Source organism: Canis lupus, chromosome 11 (assembly GCF_003254725.2).
Source record: "Canis lupus dingo isolate Sandy chromosome 11, ASM325472v2, whole genome shotgun sequence".
In the NCBI taxonomy this organism is placed as follows: domain Eukaryota; kingdom Metazoa; phylum Chordata; class Mammalia; order Carnivora; family Canidae; genus Canis; species Canis lupus.
This window is the reverse complement of record NC_064253.1, coordinates 8,289,457-8,315,768: the sequence shown is the minus strand read 5'-3', so window position 1 is coordinate 8,315,768 and position 26,312 is coordinate 8,289,457. Positions and strand designations below refer to the sequence as shown.

General features: G+C 39.2%; 2 long non-coding RNA genes across 3 annotated transcripts in view; one reads left to right on the top strand and one right to left on the bottom strand.

Annotated features, from left to right (window-relative positions):
- LOC112659639 (uncharacterized) overlaps nt 1-26,312 on the top strand; it is a 146,673-nt gene that overhangs the window by 35,991 nt on the left and 84,370 nt on the right. The gene's annotated exons all lie outside the window — the stretch shown is intronic.
- On the bottom strand, nt 543-18,439 carry LOC112659640 (uncharacterized). Of its 2 annotated transcripts, XR_007413893.1 has the most exons (4): nt 18,025-18,439; nt 14,445-14,532; nt 7,443-7,547; nt 543-734 (listed from the first exon to the last, which is right to left on the bottom strand). It is a non-coding gene; the product is annotated as an uncharacterized LOC112659640 (long non-coding RNA). The 2 variants fall into 2 exon arrangements; XR_003136424.3 differs by lacking the exon at nt 543-734 and having other exon boundaries at nt 7,421-7,547; nt 18,025-18,437.

The following is a 26,312-nucleotide window of genomic DNA, read 5'->3' as shown; positions in this document are numbered from 1 at the left end:
AATGAATCACCAATATATATTAAATAAAGTGTTCTTAAAGAGAAACACACATAAAACATGGTAATGCACTGATTGGTGGATGAAAATATTGTGACAAGAGGCTCGTAGGAACCTAATCCTATATTTCCTGTAGGAGCAATGGTTCAGTATTTGCTAATTAAGTGTTCGTAATGCACTGATTGGTGGATGAAAATATTGTGACAAGAGGCTCGTAGGAACCTAATCCTATATTTCCTGTAGGAGCAATGGTTCAGTATTTGCTAATTAAGTGTTCATGGCAACTTTTGGAGCATAACTACTGCAGCAAGAATCAACTGTACTTTGGTTTTTTGAGTAAAGAGTCAATAGATAGGACTACATTAGTTTGTAGATTATAGAAATATTCATAAAATTACATAATTAACACTAAATCTTTGTATAACCTCTGACAAAAGTACATAGGCATGCTTCTAACATTTTCAGATAATGGAACAAATGAATCCTCCAATCTAATTTTTTCCCATCTCTTGTTTTATCCTATACCATGTAGAAACTTACATGCATGTGTGAACAATTCAAATTCCATGTCCCAGCTCCATTCATACTCCTGCAAATATTTGCCCCTTGGTGATCCCTGTGGTCCAAAGGTGAGTATGCTGGTGGCATGGTCCATACTTGGGAGGCAGGCTAGGGAAAAGGCCTTTGCAAACCTTGGAAGAGGGCTCAGGGCCACTTCTTGGATCCAAATGTTGAGTCTAGAAGGAGGGGGAGACATAGACTTTAGGTGATTGAGTCCTTCTTCACTTATAGATTCCTGGTCCCCAGGAAAAGGTCACAGTCAGAGGAAGGACAGAGTAGGGCCCCCTCCCCCCCAGAATGCTGGGCTCTGCATAGGAGACTAATAAGTTTGCTGAGTTTAAGGTATGGAGTATGATATGGCACACAAGTGTTTTTTTTTCTATTTCCATATTAGGTAAGAAACAGAAATTCCTTATGCAGAAATAGTGTTTGAAGTGAATTTTGAGAGATGACTAGGAACTTTCCAGTGTATGGAGTTCAGGACTGGGTTGGGAGGAGAAAATTTTTCAGGCAGAACCAAGTAATATGGTAGTGTTTTCAGTGAGCTGTGAATAATTCTGGAGGGGTACAGCATGGTATGAGAGGCACAGCATGGTATGAGTGGCGTAGAGGCTCAGATGGTGGCAGGGGCTTGCTTGGTCATGGAGGGCATGGCATGCTGAATTGTAGAGTCTCTTCTTTATCTTGCTGGTCCTGGGGAATTATTGAGTGACACGATCCCATCTGTTTTAGTTAAAGCAATATGCATGTTGGATTGGAGAAGCATGGGGTGGAAGTTGGACTTTGGAAGTAGCTATGGGTATACTGTAATTTTTCCAATTGAAAGGTGAAGAAAGGCTGAACCTCAGTCCTAGTCTTGTGGGGTAATGTGAAAGAACATGAACAAGAATGATGAAATACATTTATTATGTTAAAGGAACTGTCCTTTACAAATGTTTTACAGATGTGATTTAATCTTTATGTCAACCTTGAACAACAGGTGCTGTTATTTTCCTCTTTTTTATAGATGGAGAAGTTCAGACAGAGAAGGGTTAAATAAACCACTTGCTACATGGTCTTAATGTGTATGTTTTCTCAAAATTCATGTGTTGAAGCCCTAATCCCCATTGTGATTGTATTTGGAGGTGGGGTCCTTGGGAGGTGGTTAGTTGTAGAGAGGTCATGAGAGTGGAGACCAGAAGAAGAGGAGGGCAGAACTCCCTCTCTTCCCCATGTAAGAATACAGTGAGAAGACAGCTGTATGTAACCAGGAAGAGAGCCTTTACTAAGAACCATGCTGGCTCCTGATGTCAGACTTCCAATCTCTAGAACTGTGAGAAATAAATGTTTGTTGTTTAAGGGCACCCAAGCTTAGGATATTTTTCTTACCACAGTCTGAGCTAAAGTACTGATCAGGGTCCTTTTGCTGGTAAGCAGTGAGGTCAGGATTTGAACTAGCTTGAACTCTAGAGCCTACTTTTATTATTAGCATGGTTAAGTCAAAAGTAGAGAAGAGGCAGAATTTGAGAGGTTGCGGAAAGGTCAAATCTTCAGGACCTGGTGTGGATTAGATGTGGAGATGAGACACAGAGGGTGTTCCTCAGGTTGATTCCAGGTGACTTAAGAAGATACTGTTCCAAAAAAAAAAAAAAAAAAAGGAAGATACTGTTCCAGTTTGAAATGGGAATATGAAAAGAAGAGTGATTCTGGGGGGGAAGGGGCCATGTTGATCTAGGGACATTCTGAGTTTGAGGTGACAATCACACATTTGAGTGGAACATCCAGTTGGCAGGTTCTGGAGCCCAGGGAATAGGTCAGTCAGAGGGTGGCATCCAGTGAAAGGTAAGGGCTTCTCATTTCTGATGTGCAACCTTTGGCTAATAGAAAATTAGTGGAAAAGTGGACATATTTAGCCTAGAAGCAACCTGTTCACCTAAAAAGTATTGTAGAATGGACAATAAAGTATTAACTGTGATCTTCGTCACTTATCAGCAGTACACCTGCCGTGAGTTGCTTCACTTTTCCTGGCCTCAACTTCTGAATCTATAAAATGGGAATGATAAAAAACTGTCCCTCACATTATGATTATGAAGATTCATGAGTTCATCCTGGAAGCTATTTACAACAGTGCTTAGTCCAAAATGAGAGATAAGTAATGCTTTTATATATGGCAGATATTTCTATAGGGAAACTAATTCCAGAGTAGAGTCTCTCTCTTCCTGGCTCTGTCTCTCTCTTTTTCTCTGCCAAATATTGACAGTATTTTGGAGGAAAGTCCATCATAAAGCAAGTCTATAAAATAGACTTCTTAATGCCATATTGAAGTGAAGTAGTAACAGGTACATACTATATTCAGATACTCATGCAAAAACAGTCACTTATTTTTTATTCTGTAAATTTCTTCCTGAGCCCTTCTCTGCTGAATACATAAAAAGAAGTAACATTTAATACAACACAAATTTTAGTCCTCTTCAAAAACTTAAAACAGTGGTGACTCATTCTGTCACAGGTAAATGCTACCTATCTGCAGATTTTCTTCCTCTTATAGTTTCCTCTCCAAGATGGAGCCGGGTGTATGGTGGGGGGGCATGGACACCCTTGAAGTGGCAAGAAGAGGGTGGCCTGAGACCCATTGTGGGGCTTTATCCTTTTCTCTGGGCCTCTGGCTTCTGAGGTCATCCTGGTTTGTCTGGTGTTGCCACTTGATCCTCATGTCTATGGCTGGTGAATTCATGATGGAGTCTATCATCCTGATGAGGCATCAGCTTGGCCCTTGCTGGCTCTTGCGCACTGCCTGAGCACTAGTTATGGCTCCTTTCAGCCCTCAGGCTGGGTGATCTGCTCTGTAGCCACAGAGTTGTTTCAGCCCATCATGACAAATCCTGAAATAAACTCCTGAGATAGATCATCTTTGACTATACTCTGTAATCTTACAATGTGGGAAACAGTCTAGGCCCTTCCAGTCTAAAGGAGCAGGTAGGGTTGGGTGTGGAAGGGTGTATGCTTTCTTAGACACAAGCAAGAACATGGCCACAGCTCCTCTCTGAGTCTTCTCTTCAACCTAATTATCATAATTTTTTTTCTACGACTTGAGCCTCTAGAATGTGTGGTCAGGAAGGCCTTGTCTCCTTTCCCCATATCTCTAAATCCAAAGGGGCTGGAGAGAAGCTACTTTTCATCTCCCCTTTGGTTTTGTGGGACATTCTCCATGTCATATTCACTTCCAAAATGGTGTTAATGTTCCCTAGTCCCTTTTCTGGAACTAAGTGGGAAATGAAAATAACATTGATTATTCTAGTGATACCAATGATGAAAGCCTGTGTTTCTGATTAAAGATAGAACCCTTGAAGAAAAGATAGGACAAGCATAAAACTCTACAAACATGTATGCATGTAAATAAGATTTCTAAATCTTAGAAAGTCATTTTTAAAGAAAAGATTTTATTTATTTATTTTAGTAATTAATACCTACTCTTACTAACAATGTGTTCCTAAAGAAGTTACTTAGCTCTTTATATCTATGATGCCCCATTTATTTGTAAAGTGGGTGTATTGATACCTGTGTCGTAGGGTTACTGTGAGGATTTGATTAGAACAGCATCTGGCACATAGTAGGCACTATATCAGCATTTGCTGCATTCATTATAATTTGAGGAGGCTGAGTCTTAACCTCTTAACCAATGCTTTCCTTTATGTCTGCAAAAATGGGTGTTAAAGTTTACTTTTTAAAGTAATTATTCTTTTTGTTATTTTTTTATTATATGTCATTGGAGCAGCTGAACATTTGAGACATACCTGAGATTTTGAGAGTTTGGAAAACAAAAGTAACTTGACTTAATGTAGAGCTTCATTCCCATTGCCTCACTGTGTTTTTTTTTTTTTTTTCTTTTAAGATATCCGAGGTCCTATTAATTCTGGGATGCCATGATTCTTTCTGCCTCTTTCTTCCTCTCCCTCAAATTCTTTGAACACTAAATAATTCAGGCATTACAATGATTTTTGGTCATTTTTTACTCAATTTATATACAAAATTATTTCAAGTGGGGAAAGATCTGATGTCATAGCATTTGCTAATCATAGCTACACCGTCAAAGGTTGTATCAAAGATACGAAAAGTTGGAAGACACGAATGTTGGGTGTTGGAGGAAGGTGAGAGTATTAAACCATTTGTTTTTTGTTTTGTTTTGTTTTGTTTGTGCATGTATGGCAGTTTTAAGTTATTAGTTTTTAAAATCAGTACTTTTTAATGGAAACAACTTGACCAAAAATCTGTCACAGAATTTTGAGACCCATTAAAACAAAAGTTTAATGAGAAAAAAAAAATAGAAATGAACCTTTTAACTATTTTTACTGAACTTTTGAAAAATTAATTCTGATAGTTTTACAACTAATTCTTTTGAGTTATTCTCCACTTCAAATTAAAATGCTGTATCACAGTAAGCTCCAAATCAGCTTCTATAGTTCTCTCCCAAATTCTAGCTATTGAAAGCTAATTTTTCAAAGTGGAAAGTGGAAGGTTTAGGTATAAAGTCCTCTTGTGGGCAGCCCCAGTGGCTCAGCGGTTTAGCGCCGCCTTCAGCCCAGGGCCTGATCCTGGAGACCTGGGATCAAGTCCCACATCAGGCCTGCATGGAGCCTGCTTCTCCCTCTGCACGGAGCCTGCTTCTCCCTCTGCCTGTGTCTCTGCATATCTCTCTCTCTCCCTCTGTGTTTCTCATGAATAAATAAATAAAATCTTAAAAAAAAAATAAAGTCCTCTTGTTTATTTTATTTTATTTTTTTTATTTTTTTAACTTTTATTTATTTATGATAGTCACAGAGAGAGAGAGAGGCAGAGACATAGGCAGAGGGAGAAGCAGGCTCCATGCACCGGGAGCCCAATGTGGAATTCGATCCCGGGTCTCCAGGATCGCGCCCTGGGCCAAAGGCAGGTGCTAAACCGCTGCGCCACCCAGGGTTCCCCCTCTTGTTTATTTTAGATGGAATTTTATCAGAGTTTATCTGTAATATTGAAAATCACAGAGGTAGAACATTTTTCTTCTGTGTCTTCTCATTTCCAAGGTCTTGATCCAAGGGCTAGGGAAAATGGGATATGATTCAGCAAGAATAGCTAGTATATTCACAGTGTGTGCATGTATATAAGACTTGTTATAAGGAAAAATTGTTGACTTCTGATAGTTGCCTTTTGCTGGGCATTTTTACATTCATCTCCCCATATGGTTACAATGGCTAGCTGAATTATCTTCTCAATTGGGGTTTCACCTTAAAATTCTGAGCCATTTTCTTGGGTCTCTGAGAGCCTGGACCTTAAGCTTCATTCTTGCTATGTGATTATAGGATTTCAATTTTTATTTGGTCTTAAACAATCTTTCCTTTCTGCTCTCTGTCCATATCCTTTTATTAATGACTTTAAAAAGCTTTCTTCCTTTTTTGGGTAGCAAGAATAACACTTTTATTTCATTTAAAAATAGTAGTTTATTTTTTTATTTTTTAAAATATTTTATTTATTCATGAGAGACAGAGAGAGAGAGAGAGAGAGAGAGACTGAGAGAGGCAGAGGCAGAGACACAGGCAGAGGGAGAAGCAGGCTCCATGCAGAGAGCTCGATGCGGGACTCGATCCTTGGACTCCAGGATCATGCCCTGTGCTGAAGGCAGGCGCTAAACCGCTGAGCCACCCAGGGATCCTCAATAGTAGTTTATTTTTAAAAAAAGTCTTTGAGCACAAAATTGCTCAAGTATTATAATGATTTTAGTTATCTCTGAATTGACTAATAATGTGAATTATTTCTAATCACAGAAATTATGATGATGTTGCATTCCATCATAGGAGCTGCAGCAGTATGGGACAAATACAAGAAAGAAAAGAACCCGAGGGGAGGGACACGTCCTCATGAGAAGAAGTGTTGGTAATCAGCACTGTCAGAGATCAAACCAAATTAATACTATCTTTCCAAAGATAACACATATTTGTAGATTACCTTCAACCTTTGCCTTAGGGGGGAAAATTAATTTTCTCTGTTGATGTATTTAAACAAAGTCTACCCATAACAAAATGTTTCCTCTCTAGATAACTGTCAGGGCAAAAGACAGGCTCAAGACTTCTGATGTGTGTGTGTGGGCATGTACCAACTTCCCCTACCCACTGCCCCACCAGGTTTCTCTCAGGGTGCTGCCACATGGCTGGCAGAAAACCCCTGAGTTCGCTGGGGTGGATTTTTAGCATCCTTATATGGAGGCCTCCTCTTTGGGTGCTTTTGGTAGTCTGCCTGCTGCCAAAGGGAAAACATGAATGTGACATTTGGAAACATGAGATAGCTGTTATGTTTTTATATACTGTGAAAGGTTACGCACACACACATAGAGGCATATAGTGTAATACGGAATGAAATCTTTAATGGAAAATGTTGTACTGACATGGTGCAGAGATGTGTGTGTATGTGGTGGTGGTGGTGGTGGTGGTAAGGCTGTACCATTCCAACCTACTGAGATTTTCATATAGAGATTATTTATATGTGGTTGGTATGTGGAATGTACCTCTCTTGCCAAGTACTCTAGTTGGGTATCTTATTTCCTGGGTAATATAATTAGGAAAGCAAAACCCATAGAATTTAAGATGTTAACACATCTCTTCAGCTCTGAGTGAGAAATCACTTTACATGAGACAAGAATATATTAATTTGTATTCCAAGCAGAGATGGAAAAATATCTTATAAATTTTTAATCCACCAAGTGGCATGTATTATCCTGAGTTAGTATTGTCCTGGATCAGGCTGCATTTTGTACCTGATTGTTCTCCATTTGGAGAGGCAGCTACTGTAATGCAGAGGATAGAGCCACCTCTTTCCCCTACTCCCAACCTCAAGAAATACCAAAATGATGGGCTTTAATGAAGGGTTAAAATTACTGGAGTTTATTCTTCTTCATTTCCCTTTTCACCAGTGAGCTTAACTGAAGCAACATGGATTTTTCTTTTCTGCATCCGAACACTGAAGTTAAAATGTATTCCACGCTGAAAGAAAAAAAAAAAACCCTCATAGTAAAGAAAGGAATGTATATATGTATATATGTACATATATATGTATATATGTGTAGTTTAATTAGAACTTTTTAAAAACAGAGTATGTTACTATAATAACAAGATTCATGACATTGGCTCTAAGATATGAAAAATTGAAAGCATTACCAATAGTTATCAATTATTAATTTTAAATGATTAATATTATTTGTTAAGACTAAGTATAGCCTTAATTAAATACATCGTATTTTTGTAATTATTAAATTCTGCAGAAATAAATCTTCACTACTTAAAACTCAAGTGTTTACAGAAGAAATTCTCAAAGTTACTAGAAAGATATATAATATCAAATAGGTCATTAATTTTTCTCACTTATTTATGGCCAGAAGTAGGAGATTGAAATATCTTAGGGAAATCTCATAGGTGAGTATGAATATATCCTGCAACCAAAGGGCAAATGAGGAAATAAGGTTCTAAGTGTAGCATAGTGCTATTATCCTTAGTTATTCAGGTTTTTCTGTCAAGGAATAGGGGTATTTTCAGAGGATGGAGAAGGGTTTCTCTGGGAGCATAACTGAAGGAGGAGCCAGGATGAATATTTCCAGCCTGAGATGTCTTGGTGAGTGATGGTGCCCCTGATGTTCCTTCTGTGAACTCTTAAGATGGCCACAGTGAGAGAAACATGCTTTTGTTATCGTGAGGCTTTCTTAAAAAGAGCATTGTAATAAAATAGCATTTGGCAGTAAAACTCAATATTCAGTAAAATATATTTAAAATTGTACTGATTAAATTTCCCTGGGTATCATAGGTTATGACATTCTTCTCTGAGACATAAGGTCAGAATTTCACTGGTGCCAGAAATTAAGACCTACTGAAATGTTAGGTCATGGGAATGGTCTGGTCCCCAGTAGGAAGGGGAACCCCCTGATGGCCAAAAGGACCTTTGATGTTTTGCCCCTAGCGAGTTCTGCCTCACCTCTATTTCTGATCTTCCGCTGAATAACCTCCTAACTAACCTAATTGGTGGTCCTCCCGCTGGCTACCTCCAATTCAAATGAGAATGGCTAGATAATTAAGCCCTTTCTTAGCTGCCTTAAGCCTGGCCTTTGTGACAGTGTGGTCAGCAAGCCAGCTGACCCTGCAAGTCCCCTTTGTCATCATCCCCTTAGTTTGCTGAGGTGGATTTTTGGCATCCTTACATAGAGGTCTCCTCGCTGGATGCTTTTGTCAGTCCCTACCCGGTGCCAAGCAAACAACTCTCTTAACACTGGACATGCCCAAGTGAATAAAGCACCATAAATTACATCCCCTAAGGGCCTTAAACTTGACTACCTCCTTCCCTTACCTTGTTCACCAGCTTCGACTCCATTTGAATAGCATTTCTTCACACTACATTCTTAACAAGGTTATTTACTCTGCATGCCCAATGAGATTGTACCTTATGTAATAATTTCTCAGCTTTGAGAGATGCCTGAGAGGGCCAACTTGTTGGCTACTAAAAGAAGGTGGCCTTTATGGCTGGATGTGCCTTCGTAGCCCAAGTCTTTGGCCATTTAAGAATGTCACAGTGGTATATGGAGACTTTTACATTCTCCATGATAGATCTGTTTTGCTAGTCATAGTAACCAGGGGTGAGTAACAATCTGTGCCAGCTGTGTAGTTAAGTATGTCAATTTATTTAAAAAAAATGGCTCTGTAGAGTCAACTCGATTATTTATGGAAATAGGAGAAAGGAATGACAGCGATAATCAGAATCCACTTGTAATTTCAGACCTCATTTGGGTTAGTTCAACCCACTGACTGGCTGGCTCCTAGAAGGTAAGAGAAGTAAATGGGTCAGGCAGTGGGCTCATTAAACTCTCAGGATGTTGAGATCCTTGGATGTGCGAGAAAACCTTTCTTAGTTTTATAACTGTGTACCGAGTTGTTTAGACAGATTTGACAGATATATCTAGGCTTGGCACAGGGTAGGTGTTGTACATATTCTAATTCCCCTGAATGGTTCTTGCCTTATTTGTATGTTCGATGCATTTATTCACCTTGATAGTACCCAGATACTACCTACATCCCAAATACTCATCACTGCTAAACTCTCTGCTTCCCTCCACTTTTGATCTGATGCACAGAGGGGGACCTCTTACCACCTAAAACACCACCCTTCTGTTCTCTTCTTCCCCTTTTGTCCCAATATATTTTCATTTTGTTCTTTCTCGTCTTGCTTCTCTGCCACGGAGTGGAGGACTTGGCCCCTGGGGTGCCATTGAGCGAGGAAGGCGAGAGATGGCAGCAAGAAGTAGGATAAAGGCCTTAACACTTGGCACAGCAAAAAAAAAAAAAAAAAAAGACTTGGCATAGCTGCAGAATTTTTATATTCAAAAGGTAGGTACCTCTTGAACATGGATCAAGTGGGAGTTGTATGTTGTCCTACTTTTGACGGCGCTTGAGGATATAGTTGTGATTGCAGGGCAAAAGGGGAATAGAACAGAGTAGACCCAGAATCCCCTCAAACACAAAATATGAAAACAGTGATTTCAACAAAAACACTGCCTGAAAAAAAAATCTGAGCTCAGAATTCTACTATGTTACTCTGGAGCCCTCACTTCAAATGGAAAAGGCACAGACCTTTTGGCTCTCTGTGCTTGCACCTGCCCTTCCACAGGTTGAAGCAGGGTTGTAGGATTGCAGGTATGCTGGGAAGAAGGAAGCCCAGCCTGTGGAAGGGGAATGACAACTTCATGCGGCTGTGGAAAAGGAACTGTGAGGAGGCTGCCTGTGGATTCACCTGAAATTCTGCCAGCTATTCTGAATGAGACCATTCTCGTGCTCAAATAAAACAATCCTGATTCAGTCTATTCAATGATCTATTGAAGAAGCAGTTAATGGGGAGAAAGTTGTCAAATCTTTAGCTTCTGCAGCTGTTTATAGTAGAATCTGGAACGAGATGGTGTATAATTTAACCCCAAATGATCGCATTTTAATTTCAGCAGATTGCCATTGTGCAGTGTTCTGAGAGAGCTCCTTGCTATCATGAGTCGTGCCTCTTGGAAGGCAAGATGTAGTCTCAATGGCCACAGATCTTGGAGCTTAGAGTCCTGGCTTTCTGCATAAGCTCTTCTGCTTTCTGGCTTGCTCTTGCTCAGGGAGCGCCTCCACCTCTCTGGATCTCAGTTTTCCCTGAACTTTGGCAAACTGAGACACTGACAATCACAGCAGAGCATTGTTAGGATGGTTAGTTGCAATTATGCAGGTTCAAAGTGCTCAGCCCTTTACCACAGTGTGTGACTTGCATCTGCACAGAACACGTCTCTACTTTTTTTCTTTACTTTTCCTGAACCAGTAGGAAAGACCACAAGTAGAGGAAACACAGTCTTTTTTTTTAAAGGCAATTTGAGTTCTGTCAAATTGTTGACCAGTGTTCTCAGACTTCCATGAAATCTTACCTGAAAACTCTCTATAAAACAGAACTCTGTTTAGAACATATCACCACGTGTGGCTGAGGTATAATACCACCACAGAAATGGAACTTCGGTTGGGGGCCTGGGGTTTCCACTGTTTTAGTCCCTCAAGCAGCATTTACCCTGTGACCTGTGAGAAGCACTCCCAATTCCTTGAATGGAGTGACTGTGGAGTTGCATACCGAAATGTACTCCCAGGTATCTCCATGAGCTACTCCAACTCTGTGCCTCTGGTGATTGGAATTACTTGTTCTCCCCTCATTTGCTTATGTATCAGAGATATCTTAATGGTATCCTACACTGGATTCATAGAGAATATTTTGGAACTCTGTACCACACATTCTCTCTGAAACCAAAGGGAGAGAAGCACATGCCTAGGGGATCCTGAAGCACCATGTGTTTAGACCCAGGATATTTCCTTGAGGGCATTCCATTTTTAAGCAATGGGAGCCAGCTATCAGCACATTTCTCAAGGATTATTGCTTGTGCTTGGGCATACGCTGACACCTGAGGTCAAGATGAGCTAGGATATTTACTCAATCCCTGGGATGTAGTGCATTTCCTGCTGATAATATATAAATAAAATATTTTAGTAGAAAGTTATGAATTCCTCTATATGTGCTCATCTATGCTTAACTCAGTGGAACATCAGTACCCAGAATGTTAAATCCTTTTTACACAATTGGATTGTATACTTATGCATACTAATAAGGTGTGAATTCAGGATGTTTATCTTCTTCCTGAGGATTATAAATTCTTTTGGCAGGTACTGTCTCTTTCTATTTCACTGTGTAATATGTGCCTAGAGGCAACTATTCTTTGCCAGAGTGTATCCTTCAAACCACAGAAATCAATGTGGTTAAAGAATGTCCTGAAATGTGTGTTTCAAATAGGTTGCGTTTTTCCCTCACCAGTACATGCACCACCATTGGTGGCTGTCTTCCCGTAGCTGTTATATCTATCATGTTGGTTTTCAAGATAAGTCCTTTATTTTATGATCATTTAAAGTGAAATAAAAATTGGTAGAGTGTAGAATGCCATACTTTGTTTTTGATTTGGGACAAATACTTAAATGGCTATTGTAAGAGCCAAATTTTCTTTTCTTTTCTTTTAAAGATTTATTTATTTATTTGAGAGTGAGACAGCGGAGAAGGGGCTAAGGGAGAGAGAGAGAGAGAGAGAGAGAGAGAGAGAGAGAGAATCTCAAGCAGACTTCCTGTTGAATGTGGAGCCTGATTCAGGGCTCAATCCCAGAACCCTGAGACCACAACCTGAGCTGAATCAAGAGTAAGACGCTTAACCAACTGAGCCACTCACGTGCCTCAAGAGCCAAATTTTAATGCTCAACTGCAGTTGACTATATTTTGAAATTTGAAAAATGTATTTATGCTCTCACTGTATTTGGTTTTCATTTGTTTGTTTTGTTTTTGCCTGTCTTCTTGTATCTGTGAACTAGAGTAAAGATCTTGGTTACCAGTTCTTTTGGTGTTTCCAATCCAATCTGTATCAAGCATTTGAGTGAGAGGTCATATGTTTGGGGTCAAATTGCTAGATCATTGAGCACTCAGCCTATTCTTAATCTCAGGAGAGGAGCAGTCCTGGGTTATAGAAAGATAAAGAATAAGAGGAAGAAGGAGAAGAAAAACTTTTATGCATCTACATTTTCTGAATCCAGGGGCCCTTATGACTACATCAACTGTTTGCAAGTGGTCAGTGCTTTCTTGTGGATATGTAAGTCAATATCCACTGGTGTGGTTCTATCATATTTTTTGTTATCTTTACAAATTTGAAAGCAATGGTAGGCTTTAGCAACTCATGATTTAGTAATAGATGCTTATAATTGTCTGCCAGGCATCCAAGGTTGGGCTTCCACAGTGGTGGTAGGGACTGTGTGCTTACTATTGGCAGTACATCAATTTGACATACTGGTTATTTGCTTCCTCCACTCTGCTAACCACAGTGGATCTCAGCCCTTATATGTGAAACCAAGAGAAGTGATTTGAAATGAAAATGAATATTAATAATCTATCACATAGGTGGCTGCTGGCTGTAATTCATTCTAAGTAATGCTGGTGAGGACTCTGAACACATGCCTGAGAGTCTTCAGACATACGACTGATTCTATCACACAAAAGCAGCTATGTACAACTACACTGCAGCAAGCTTCAGTGTGTATCAGCCTATATCAGTTTTAGGAACATCATTTTCTTAGATCTGATATCACCAGAGATAAACACGCCATCATAATTCTGTCACAGAGAGAGATTTTTGAGTGTGGTGGTATTATACCTCTGCCACACATGATGATATGTTCTAAATAAAGGTCTGATAATTGTAGACATTATCTCTATTTTGAAGACGAGTAATTTGGAAGTTGTGTGGAAATAATGCATCCATTATTTTATACACACACACACACACACACACATGCATCCAAATTGCATACTGGGGAAAAAAAAGTATTTTTTCCCCCCTGAGATTGCATCAGAGGTCAGGAAGGAAAAGTAGAAGCTTGCTCAGTTTATGAGGAAAGAGCTAGGTTCACTGGTGATGAGGCGTTAATCAGGAAGAGGATCCCAGAATGAGCTGGGAAAGGTAGCAAGCCAGATCTGGAAGGATAGAGTCTCATGGCCCCAGGGGAACCTTGTACTTTCCTGTGTCTTTGATACAGAGGTTGGCAATTGTTTTGCTTCAAAGTGGGAAGGGAGTGTGTGGACCAGAAAAAATAGTGCAGGGTGGGTATAAGCAACAGGAAGAAATCTTAAGGTAAATCTGCAGGTTGTTAAAAGCCCACGCAGAGTGCTGGTACAGAGTTCGTGTGGTGGTCTGTATGAGGCACCAAGGAGATTCCAGGCCTCTGCAACAGACCAAGTAGTAGGGACAATGACAATGACAGAGGTAGCAAGAGCTACCAGCTAACATGTGACAAATTCTAGGTGTAAATTACTGTGGTTAGCACTCGACATGCATAATCTTATTTAATACAGTAGTCACAGAAAGATAATATGCCCATTTTACAAATGAGGGAATTGAAGCATAGAGAGGTTAAATTGCTTCCTTGAGGTCATACAACCAGTAATAACAATAATTTAATCAAAAAGGAACCAAATTGCTCTTAGGTGTTTGTAGCTCTATAGTGGATTTTTTTTTTTTTTTTTCTGGAAGAGTAACGCAATTGATTCTCAATTTTAGCTGTGCTTTTAGAGTCATTTGGGGAACTTTAAAAACTGGTGCCTGATCCTACCTTCCAGACATTCTTTAGTTGATCTGAGGTGGGATTGGGAATTTTCAGAGCTTCCTGGGAGATTACACTAAAGTGTAATGGCGAAGGCTGAAAACCCCTGCTTTAAGGTAGATTCTCTTCTGTTTTTTTCCAGTAGGATTTCATTTGACTTCATCATTTGATTTAATCATAACTGTGAATCACGTGTCTTACCTGTTCCCTCTAGCAGAATGTAGACTCTATTCCTGTTTAGGAGTCCCATTTAGTGCTGGATAAATGAAAATGAAAGAGTATCATCCTTCTGTAAAAATAGTTAATAACCAGTCAGAAAGTATCCAAGCTCCAGTTTTTAAAGCCAATATTTAACAGTTGTTTGGAATAGTAATTTATTTTAAAGGGGTGTGGGGTCCTGGCAATCTCTCTTTGTGTGGGACCATCTAAGACAGTCAGATGGAGGAGAAGATGAGGAGGAAGAGAAAGACCAGGAAGCCAGTGAGGTCAATGGTGTGGAACTCTATTCCTAAGAGGAACATCCATTATACAAGTATTTTTCAGGATGAGAAGTGGGTTATTTGGTTTAAAATGGCATTTTAAACTTCAACCTAATATTTGATTCAAACTCTTACATCCATGTAAACAAGGAAACTTGTTGGATGAAGACAATCTGGGCAGGGAACCTTCGGTTTAACCAACCCTGCAGGGAAAGGCTTTGCTTTTCACCCAGTGCAAGTTGGTGTGGGCTGGACTGGGCTGGGTTGGGCAGGGGATCATCAGAAGCAAGGCTCTACTGTGTCTACTTTAGTCCTGGGCTACGATGAATACGACCAAAAGGCATCTTTCAGCCTGGAGAATAATTCAGGCCCCAACAGCTCATCAATCTGCTATTGCTTTGCAGAGCAAAAATTTAATACATAATAAATAATTTCTCGCTGCCTCAAAAGGAATGAAAATTTCTTTGTAAGAATATTTCCTATTTTAAAGTTAACCACCATCACACCATTAATGCTTGATCATACACTTAATTTGAAATCCAAATACTGCAGATTTAAACTAAAATTCTACTCGTAGAATGAAATGATTCACTTGGTATGTTGTGATTTCTGCATATAGTTTCAATACTCACAGAGATAAGATATGGAGGAGAAACAAAGTGGAGCTGAATGGGAAACACACTGAGTCAGGGTATGTGTTTCTATAATTAGTGTCATCAACTATTTTAAAATTCATTTAATAGGCATTTTAATAATACTTAGTATGTACCAGGCACTATTATGAACACAATATAAATATTAATTCCTTCAGTCGTCATATCAACTCTGTGAAGTGGATATTATCACTATCATTCCTATTTTACAAATAAGAAACCAAGGCACAGAGAGGTTAAGTGACCTGTTGAAGATCATACATCTTATGAGTGATACAGCCAGGACTTGATCCTCAGCTCTGGCTCCAGGACCTGCATACCTAACTACTAAACACATCATCTCTCTAGGAAAAAAAACACTTCCCAGATTTACATGCTCTCTTGTGAAAGCTGAGAGATTGCTTCCTCTGGAAAAAGCCCATTCTTGTCAGTTCAGTTGAAGATATCCCATGCCTGAGATGAAATCTATAAGATTGTTGAACAGTGATGAATGGCACTATAGGCTCATCTTGAAGGAATGGCCATCTGGCTGTCAGACATGCACTCATTGGATCAGTCCTCCCCTCCATGGTGGGAGTGGCTAAGACTAGAAAGGTGAACTCACATGTGTGTTTGCAGATAGGCTAAAAGAGAAAGAAAACATGTATGGGATAGATACAGTAAAAACATCCTCTAGGAAGTAGGCTGAGGTATGTGGCAAGTGGAAACTCACTTTTCTTTATATATTTTCTCTGCTGCAAAAGTATTTTTTTCAATACAATGCAGGTACTAGTTACATAATATTTTCAATAAAAAGGGATATCACTCTGTATATGTGTCAATTGGGGTAAGACTGGACAGGGAAGCTAGGTGGCCTTTGCAGTCATACATGTAGAAACTGTCAGTGTCTGAGCAGAGAGAGAGCAGATGAGGACGGGGTTGGGGGGTTTGGGTTTGGGGCCATTAAGAAGAAGCAAACTTGAGTCATTGGCAAAAGTGAAAGAACTGAGATGCATGATCTTAATGCCAGGTGGCATTGCCACTTGATGCACATGCATGTGTTTGAACCCTGGATGGACCATATTTTGACAACTTGGCAGTAGGAAATGTGCATGGAGGTAGTCTATGCCTGTCCAAGCTGGCAGACATTTTTTAAAAAGTTTATTTATTTGAGAGAGAGAGAGAAGGGTGGAGAGGCAGAGGGAAAGAGAGAGAGAGTTAAGTAGACCCCACCCTGAGCATGGAGCCTGACATGGGGTTCAATCCCAGGACCCCAGGATCATGACCTGAGCAAAAACCAAGAGACAGACAGTTAACCGACTGCACCACCTCAATGCCCCCAAGCTGGCAGACATTTTTGTTTATGCCCATGTCTGTAAGTCTAGTAGGAGAATTAGTTGTCATGAATTAAAATATATATGATTAAGTATTTTTTAAAGCTATGGTTAATCAGATCATGACAGAGTTAAATGAATACATTTAAACCCTTATTAATGTTCCTAATTCTAAGCATTTACAGTTAAAATCAGTATTTTTCTCAAAGCAATGACTCTAGGTACTGGATTGTATCATTTAAGCATATCTGTGACAAATATGCTAATTGGGAAATGATTTCACATCTAACTTTTCTATTAGGTAAACTGAAAAAATTAAAGGGTTTGAGAAAACCACATACAGCAATCTATTATTTTATGTAGAAGTAAATTTTTGTCAATAATTAATATGTGTTTAAAATACTGTAAACATATGAACTCTATAATACTGTATGAATTCGAAGAAGGCAGGAAAAATGACTGTTAATTAACTGTTGGATTAATGTTTATTATAACTAGGAATTTATATTTAGAATTGTCAAAATTAGGATAGAGTGGAATTGTATTTTTTATATGTTATAATACTTTGGATCCCCTCATATAAATAATGTGTCAGCATTAATAAAAATATCCTTTTAAGGGGTGCCTGGGTGGCTCAGTCTGTTAAGCATCTACCTTTAGTTGGTATCATGATCTCAGGATCCTGGGACTGAGCCCTATGTCAGGCTCCCCACTCAGTGGGCAGCCTGCTTCTCCTTCTCTTCCCCACTAGTGTTCTCTCTCTCGCTATCTCTGTTGCTATCTCTGTCTCTCTCTCTCAAATACATAAATAGCATCTTAAGAAAATAAAGAATATCCCTTAAAAATGGAGCTTAACCATTTTGCTGTTGTTTCCATTCTTTGTTTTCCTAAGTGGGTCTCAAGTATAAGTTCTTTCTGGCTTCAGGTAAAAAGGAATTTGGAAAGTTTGTTTAGTGTAATAATTAAGAGTGTGAGCTCTAGAGACAGACTGCATAGATTCCAGTCCTAGTTCCAGTACTTACTAGCTGCATGGCCTTGGAAAAATTATATAATTTTTGTGTGTCACAGCTTCGTAATCTATAAAAGGGGAATAAAAGTGGTACCAACTTCTACAGATGTAGGAATTACACTAGTTACTATATAAAGCAATTAGAACAGTGCATACATATAGTAAATGTTCACGTAACATCACATATCAGTATTAGTCCAAAGCTAATGACTAAGAATAGCTTTTGACTAATAATCAAATCTCAACATCTTTGACTTAAGATCTTGGAATAATGTGCTTTTAAGTAAGCCTATTATGAAAGCCTAAAAAGAGAACAGTGCAGCTCACCCTTGTTGGGTGCTTACTCTGTGTCAGGTTCTTTTCTAGGTACCTCACAAGTAATCTTTTAGTATATGTCAAGAAATAAAGAATAAAAGGAATAAAAAGGCATAGAAAAACTGAGATAAACATAACAGAGAAGATTTTTCCCTAAACCTAAAAGAATCCCTAAGTTGGCATGAGAGATGGTGAGTCTTGGTAGGAGGATGGTCTTGGGTACAGTTTCTCAGCAACTGAGAAGACGCTGCTGATTGGTGTTTCCAGGTCCATGAGATCATAGGCGCTTTTGTAAAAGATTCCTGACGGAAAGATAAGGAAGGCTGAAAGGAAGGAACATCCTAGTAGGTTCCCTGTTCCAACTCATCTTGTACTGCAGATTAGACGGCTGTCACTAGAGGGCACAGTGCCCACGTTTGCACACAAGGACTAGATCTGCTCTTCTGTACATGGACATCTCTAGAAGATTTCATTTAGAATCTAGGGCAATCCTTCCACCAGGAGAGGTACCTGCTTAGTACAGAGACTGCCCTATTCCATGTGTACATCCTTCCTCTTCTCACAACACTCCAGCACACCTGAGATCAGAAAACGTAGTGTGGCCGCCATCACTCAAAGAGGTAGGCTGTGCTATTGTAGGGCTGCTGTGAAGCCACTTAAAACCCAGAGCTGGTATCTTTTGCTTTGCAAAAGCTTCTTATCTTGATGAAGTCCCAATAGTTCATTTTTGCTTTTGTTTCTCTTGCCTTCATGGATGAATCTTGCAAGAAGTTACTGTGGCCGAGTTTAAAAAGGGTGTTGCCTGTGTTCTTCTCTAGGATTTTGATGGAATCTTGTCTCACATTAAGATCTTTCATCCATTTTGAGTTTATCTTTGTGTATGGTGCAAGAGAGTGGTCTAGTTTCATTCTTCTGCGTGTGGATGTCCAATTTTCCCAGCACCATTTATTGAAGAGACTGTCTTTTTTCCAGTGGATAGTCTTTCCTCCTTTGTCGAATATTAGTTGACCATAAAGTTCAGGGTCCACTTGTGGATTCTCTATTCTGTTCCATAGATCTGTGTCTGTTTTTGTGCCAGTACCACACTGTCTTGATGACCACAGCTTTGTAGTACGACCTGAAATCTGGCATTGTGATGCCCCCAGATATGGTTTTCTTTTTTAAAATTCCCCTGGCTATTCGGGGTCTTTGCTGATTCCACACAAATCTTAAAATAATTTGTTCCAGCTCTCTGAAGAAAGTCCGTGGTATTTTGATGGGGATTGCATTAAACGTATAAATTGCCCTGGGTAGCATGGACATTTTCACAATATTAATTCTTCCAATCCATGAGCATGGAATATTTTTCCATCTCTTTGTGTCTTCCTCATTTCTTTCAGAAGAGTTCTATAGTTTTTAGGGTATAGATCCTTTACCTCTTTGGTTAGGTTTATTCCTAGGTATCTTATGCTTTTGGGTGCAATTGTAAATGGGATTGACTCCTTCATTTCTCTTTCTTCAGTCTCAGTGTATAGAAATGCCACTGACTTCTGGGCATTGATTTTGTATCCTGCCACGCTACCTAATTGCTGTATGAGTTCTAGCAATCTTGGGGTGGAGGCTTTTGGGTTTTCCATGTAGAGTATCATGTCATCGGCGAAGAGGGAGAGTTTGACTTCTTCTTTGCCAATTTGAATGCCTTTTTTTCTTTTTGTTTCCTGATTGCTAAGGCTAGGACTTCTAGTACTATGTTGAATAGCAGTGGTGAGAGTGGACATCCCTGTCTTGTTCCTGATCTTCGGGGAAAGGCTCCCAGTGCTTCCCCATTGAGAATAATATTGCTGAGGGCTTTTTGTAGATGGCTTTTAAGATGTTGAGGAATGTTCCCTCTATCCCTACACTCTGAAGAGTTTTGATCAGGAATGGATGCTGTCTTTTGTCAAATGCTTTCTCTGCATCTATTGAGAGTATCATATGGTTCTTGTATTTTTCTCTTGCTGATATGATGAATCACATTGGTTGTTTTACGAGTGTTGAACCAGCCTTGCATCCCAGGGATAAATCCTACTTGGTCATGGTGAATAATCTTCTTAATGTATTGTTGTATCCTATTGGCTAGTATCTTGTTGAGAATTTTTGCATCCATGTTCATCAGGGATATTGGTCTATAATTCTCCTTTTTGTTGGTGTCTTTGTCTGGTTTTGGAATTAAGGTGATGCTGGCCTCATAGAACGAGTTTGGAAGTACTCCATCTCTTTCTATCTTTCCAAACAGCTTTAGTAGAATAAGTATGGTTTCTTCTTTAAACGTTTGATAGAATTCCCCTGGGAAGCCATCTGGCCCTGGACTTTTGTGTCTTGAGAGGTTTTTGATGACTGCTTCAATTTCCTCCTGGTTATTGGCCTGTTCAGGTTTTCTTTTTTTTTTCCAGTTCCAGTTTTGGTAGTTTGTGGCTTTCCAGAAATGCATCCATTTCTTCTAGATTGCCTAATTTATTGGCGTATAACTGTTCATAATATGTTTTTAAAATCGTTTGTATTTCCTTGGTAGATACCGTCAACAAAACTCAAAGACAGCCTACAGAATGGGAGAAGATATTTGCAAATGACCTATCAGATAAAGGGCTAGTTTCCAAGATCTATAAAGAACTTATTAAACTCAACAGCAAAGAAACAAACAATCTAATCATGAAATGGGCAAACGACATGAACAGAAATCTCACAGAGAAAGACATAAACATGGCCAACAAGCACATGAGGAAATGCTCTGCATCACTTGCCATCAGGGAAATACAAATCAAAACCACAATGAGACACCACCTCACACCAGTGAGAATGGGGAAAATTAACAAAACGGAAACCACAAATGTTGGAGAGGATGTGGAGAAAGGGGAACCCTCCTGCACTGTTGGTGGGAATGTGAACTGGTGCAGCCACTCTGGAAAACTGTGTGGAGGTTCCTCAAAGAGTTAAAAATAGATCTGCCCTAGACCCAGCAATTGCACTGCTTGGGATTTACCCCAAAGATACAGATACAATGAAACGCCGGGACACCTGCACCCCGATGTTTATAGCAGCAATGTCCACAATAGCCAAGCTGTGGAAGGAGCCTCGGTGTCCATCGAAAGATGAATGGATAAAGAAGATGTGGTCTGTGTATACAATGGAAATTTACTCAGCCATTAGAAACGATAAATGCCCACCATTTGCATCGACGTGGATGGAACTGGAGGGTATTATGCTGAGTGAAATAAGTCAATCGGAGAAGGACAAACGTTATATGGTCTCATTCATTTGGGGAATATAAAAAATAGTGAAAGGGAATAAAGGGGAAAGGAGAAAAAATGAGTGGGAAAGATCAGAAAGGGAGACAGAACATGAAAGGCTCCTAACTCTGGGAAACGAACTAGGGGTGGTGGAAGGGGAGGTGGGTGGGTGGTGGGGGTGACTGGGTGATGGGCACTGAGGGGGGCACTTGATGGGATGAGCACTGGGTGTTATTCTGTATGTTGGCAAATTGAACACCAATAAAAAATAAATTTGTAAAAAAAAAAAAGAAAAAGAAAACATATCCACACACACACACACACACACACAAAATAAAAAAATAAAATCAACATTTAAACTTAAAAAAAAAAAACAAACCCAGAGCGATTTAATCGCTGGGACAGCGATTAATGATCCCCACATTGCATTGATATTTTGTGTATATTTGTGTTTATTTCAGAGACTTTTAAAAATGTATACTTTGCCCAAGACAGAAGAGGTAGATTCTATACAGATCTCCCTAAATCCTTGTGAACCTAGGCAAGTCATTTCATGTTACTCATTTCTTTCATCTTGAAGAATTGAGAGCTTGGCTTATAAGGTGATAAAAATTTCTAATAGTTATGAATATCTTGTGTCTTAGAACTCAATCTGATGATTTTGAATACTTACAGAAGATCAAGGCTAAATTTTGGAAGCAAAGTTGTGATGTAGGGCTCTGATTTGTAGATTGACAAGGATGAAGGCTAATAAAAGGAGAGCAGCCTTTGGGGGACAGGCAAAACAAGCTGGTTAAGGAAGGAGAAACAAGAGTCTGGAGAATAGAAACAGGATGGTGACTGCTGGAGAATGTGATTAAGGTCTTACCTTCTGGTGACAAGAGGCAGAGATTTAGAAATCTTTGTGCCTTGGGTAGATTTGCAGGATGATTTTTGTTTGTTTATTTGTGGACCAAACAGTAATTTACAGCTTCTCTCTGATTTCCATAGGGTCTTTGATTTCCTTAACCCCGAGAACTTAAAAAATAGAAAGCTATGCACTGAGTACCTGGACAAAAGGAAAAATACAGGAAGAGTTGGCAGAAATAAGTTTCTTAGCTTTTTGGTCCCCAGTGCTTGGCTCCAGGATGTAATCTTTCACAAATTCAGGCCTACTTTCTTTAGGGAGGAATGTGGCATGGAGTAAAGAAATATTCATCACTCCTTGTGGACCTTGGTGATAGCTGTGTAAGTAGCACATATAACTGTGACCTTGAAGAAAACCAAGGACTAGAGACCCATCTCAGGGGATAGATATCATGCCAGCAGTTAGCAACTATGACCCTCCCAGCTTCTGTGTAGCGGAGTTGAACCATTCTCTTGTTGATTTCTCTTCTCGAGAGCATTAAAAGTGACTACCTCTCATTGGTTTATTTCTTCCTCAGGCTCATAAAATGGAGAACGAATCTAATTACTTTCTCTTATATGGGGATACAATTTCTATGAATTTGAAAAGCACTTTTTTGGGGCATTGGTTTTAGTATATTAATTAATATATCATTTGATATATAATACTTTCTAGATTTTTCACATTGTCATAGTACTTTTTAAAAATAAAAACAGGAGATAAAATATCTGTAGAGGGATTTTTTTTGATGAGGTTGAAGTCTCTTTCATTTTCTTACCCTAAGTAGTTGGGTCCAAATGACCCATATTCATACTCAGCAACTTAATAGCCATTAAAAAATTTAAAAAAAATTTAAAACCCACAGTTACTTGCTAATGGGATACATGTATCTGTTCAGCAATTCCCAGTCTCTTGAACTTTGGAATCAGACCGAACTACCTTTACTTCCTGTTCCATGTTGATTTTCATGATATACTTGCTTTTTATCATAGCAACTACCCAACACTTAGCTTTGCAAAGATGTGGCCCTTGTCAAAAGCAATATAGTGTGATCTAATATCAAAAGTATGAACTATGTCAAGCTAGGATTTTGTGCTATGTCTGAAAGATATAAAATAATGTTTTCCTCAAAAATACACAATATCTGACATCACTGTAGTGTCCCAGAGTGCCTTGATACATAATTTGGGAACCATGACTCTAAGGTTAGATGATGGTACTTAAAAAGTGGAATTTGAAGCAATTCCACTATAGTAGAGAGTTAGACAACTAACAACTTCTCCATTGCCTGTCACTCTCCAGATGGTGGGAAGTTGAGAAATTACAATTTGAGCAACCAGGAAGGCAGGTGTGATGCTAGCAGGGAGAAAGGAGGATAGCTCTCTTGGGAAGGCGCTGAGAAAAAAAAAATCTTGGCTCATTTTGACTTATGGAACACAGTGAAGGTCCTAGAAAAGATAATTCTACCTTGCATCTTAAAAAATTAGTGTTTGAATAGATTTAGGTGACCAGATCTCTGATATATCTGATATTGTCTTCAAGGTAGGATTACAACTTCTAGAACTAACATTGTATCTCTGGGAAAGTCCAATCTGTGTTAAGTTGGTTCTTTTGCATACTGGTTTTCTGTAATGAACTATGGTTAAAATGTGGATCATCTGTCTGGTATTATTGATTTTTCAATATACTAATGGTGAATTTTGTCTATAATATAGTCTAGAATGTATAGAGAATTTCCTTCAGGTGAATGCTTCTAGTCATTAGAATAAAACAATGCATATTTATTTCCAGGCATCTGTCAAGGCTCCAAGCCTATTGATACATGCATATTTTTTTTAAAGTCCTGATGATATGTTATATACATAAGTTTGTGCCCCTTATTGAAAATAAAACAAACCCTCTTTATTTTCTATCTTTTAGACATGTTGGGAAAAAGAAAATACCAGAAAATATATCAGATACGTTTTAAAGTCTGTTACCTAAATGATTATGTTAATATCGAACACCCAAATTAGGCAGATTTAAGCATTCACTTCAAGTCAGCATCAGAGTGAGGCAATCTTCTCCCTGCAGGAAGAGGCTCTGCACAATTTATGCCATGGAGGAGTAGAGGAAAATGTGTGCTTTCCTCAGATAAAGCCCATCTACCAAAGAAGAATGGGTGAACATGTCTCTTATGCACCCCAAATTTAGCAGTCTTTAGGAGTAGTGTGAGTCTGGGCCAGCAAATGATCAGGTGATTTGCTGATTAGCATCCTCCACAGAAGGGAAATGTCGGGAGTAGGGAAGAAATATTCCCAGTCACATCTGAGAGTTAATGGGAAGGGCTCAGAGAGTTCCTCTTTGGGGCTGAGATCATCGTGTCAGTTTAGAGACTTCCAATCCATGGCTCACCGTCTTTAAGGGTTAAGCTTTGGAATGCCAATGCCATCGATAACAATTCCAGACTCTTACAGAAAACAGTCGTGTATCTAATTGTTTGTTTATGGTGGTAAGGACCTACTCATTCTCAACCAGAGAAAGAATCAGCTCTGGCTACACATAACAGATGACAAGAAATGGGAATGACTTTCCTTTTCTTATAAAAATGGTGACCGTGAGATTTCACCTAAATGGTGATGAGAGAATACTATCTGGTGTCAGCACAGCATCCACAGAAAGAATGGGCAGCTTGACATTGATGGGAATGCTATTAAGGGCACAATATTATGTGAATAGCACTGTCTCCAGCGCTTGGGTGTAGGCTCACTAAATTCTTCCCCGAATGGCTACCATGGAGGATGTGCCACTTATTGCCCATGCACACTCTGGTAACCATGAGTCCCACGGCTCGGGTGGGGTTCCTAGCACCTAAGCTCTTATCCCTAGGAAGGCAGTTCAATGCCTTACTTAGGACTCGATTTAAATTAGCTGTATCTCTTTTCAAAATAAAAACAATCCAGTTGGGGAGAAGGATGACTTCACATTATGAAAATAATTTGTAAGGGCTTCTGAGAGGCAGTAGAACCCTGGACAATGGGAACATTCAGATCTCAAGTTAAGAATTCAGGGGAAATTAAAAGAGGAGTCTGTCCATGCCTGGAGTAGGAACCCAAGGTGAGAAACAGAATTTGTTTCTAGCTTTTTAGACTTAATAAGGATAGCAATAACAGTCCAGATATTTGTCTTTCTTTACATCATGTTTTAATTGGGTGTCTGTAGGGGATCCCTGGGTGGCTCAGCGGTTTAACGCCTGCCTTCGGCCCAGGGCGTGATCCTGGAGTCTCGGGATCAAGTCCTGCGTCAGGCTCCCGGCATGGGACCTGCTTCTCCCACTGCCTATATCTTTGCCTCTCTGTCTCTCATGAATAAATAAATAAAATCTTAAAAAAAGTTTTTTTTTAAAAAAAATTGAATGTCTTTATATAGAGGCTAAGAATACTGGTTAAAATAAATTTTAGTAGACAATATTGAGGTTTTTATTATTTTTACTTTCTTTTTTAGTTGAAAAGGTTATTGAGTAGCAAAAGTATCTCTTCGTCTGTCTTCCCATTTTTCTTTTTTTTTTTCTTTCTGTTTTAGAGATTTTATTTATTTGAGAGAGAGAGAGAGACCACAAGCAGTGGGAACAACAGATGGAGAGGGAGAAATAGTCTCCCCACTGAGCAGGGAGCCCAATATGGGCTCAATCCCAGGACCCCGAGACTATGACCTGAGCCAAAGAGAGATGCTTAAACTACTGAGCCTCCCAGGTGCCTCCCCTCATTTTTTTATGTTCCTTTTGCCACACTTACAGCAGTACCGAATATACGAAATTTGGTGCCAAAACCATGTATTCTTTCCCTTTCTGATTGCAGAATATCCAAATAATAGACAAAATACCTAAGAAAAAAACCATATATCTTTAGTTTTCTGTCTCAAATGCGTCTAATGAAAATTTATGTCTATATAGTGGGAGTAAGAGTTTATAGAAATGAAATACCGGATGACATGATTGTGTTTCCAGACAAATCTAGAGAAAATGAGTTGATTTCATGAAAGAAATGCGGAAAAGATTTAAAGGGTTATTTAATTAAATATTTTATTTTAAAAGTTTTACTGAAGGTAATAGAGATAAGGGCTAGTCTTTTAGTACCTGGGAGGGTCCATTTCTATGGACCGGAATTCTCAGTGTGCAGGGCTGCTACGAG